We start from the raw sequence: 1,252 nt of genomic DNA, 5'->3' as shown, positions 1-1,252 counted from the left end.
GCCATGCAAAATCACGATGGAATCAAAGCATTAGAACCAATCTCCAACAGATTGGAGCACTTTTGCACACAAGCTTGAGAACCTGAGTTCAGATCCCAGCAACCACATAAAAAGCAGGTGTGGATATGCACACGTTGGTAACCTCAGAAGTGTATATCATGGAGACAGGAGGATCTCTGGGAATCTTTGGCTCTTAGCCTAGTTCTGGGATTGACTCTATCTCAAAAACAAACCAAAAAAAGTAGATAGGGATGGGGTAGGGTACCTAATGCCCTCTCACACACACATGAGAATATATCACATTTAAACACGCACACTAACCAAAAATAAAAGTAAAAGAGGTAGAATTCAGTAGGTTTTGAGTATGAGCTGCTTTTGTTTCCAAGATCCCTTTTTGGAGACTCTCTGCAACAGGACTCAAACCTCTTCAATACTGTGCACAGCCATTATACATTGTAGCCACCACTTAACTTACTGCTAGGACCAAATACCTTGTAAGAAGCAAATTAAGAGAGGAGGGGTTTGTTTTGGCTTACAGTCTAAGAAGAATTCAGTCCATCCTTGTGGGGAAGACATGGGATCCATGATCCTGAGACTGTTGGTCACACTGCAACTGCTGTCAGGAAGCAGAGAGGATGTGAGCCTGGTCTACAAGCCTCAATGCCTGAACACGGTGATCTGCTTTTCCTAGTGAAGATTCATCTTCCAAAAATTCCACAACCATCCAAATCACATAAGCCAATGGCATCTATTCCAAACTCAAACCACAGCCGACTCCTGTGCTTCCTAGTTTCTTTATGATTTAGCTAAGGAGAGATAGAATCTCCCTTGACCCAGCATGCACTCTTTAGTTTACAGTTCTGCATCTGAGCAATGAAACATGGGGTGTTAGTTGTCTAGTAACTATGAAGGTGGCCACTACAGGATACCTTGGGTCATGGGAGGAGGAGGGGTAAGCACCAAACAATCAAAACACTCTGGGATAATCTGGGATGGAAGTCCAGAGTTAGGATGGGGTTCGGGTTCAAGGTCTTCTGACCTTTTCCTACTGAGTGGTTTGCATTGCTTTGTACTAGGGCCTCTGTACTAGGGCTAGTTGCCTCATAGCCCTTTAAGTGCAACAACACATCTGGGACACACAGAGAGAGGGGGGGGAGAGAGAGAGCTTGAGAGAGAGAGAGAGAGCTTGAGAGAGAGAGAGAGCTTGAGAGAGAGAGAGAGCTTGAGAGAGAGAGAGAGCTTGAGAGAGAGA

Source organism: Mus caroli, chromosome 17 (assembly GCF_900094665.2).
Source record: "Mus caroli chromosome 17, CAROLI_EIJ_v1.1, whole genome shotgun sequence".
In the NCBI taxonomy this organism is placed as follows: Eukaryota; Metazoa; Chordata; class Mammalia; order Rodentia; family Muridae; genus Mus; species Mus caroli.
Note: the sequence above shows the minus strand (reverse complement) of the source record.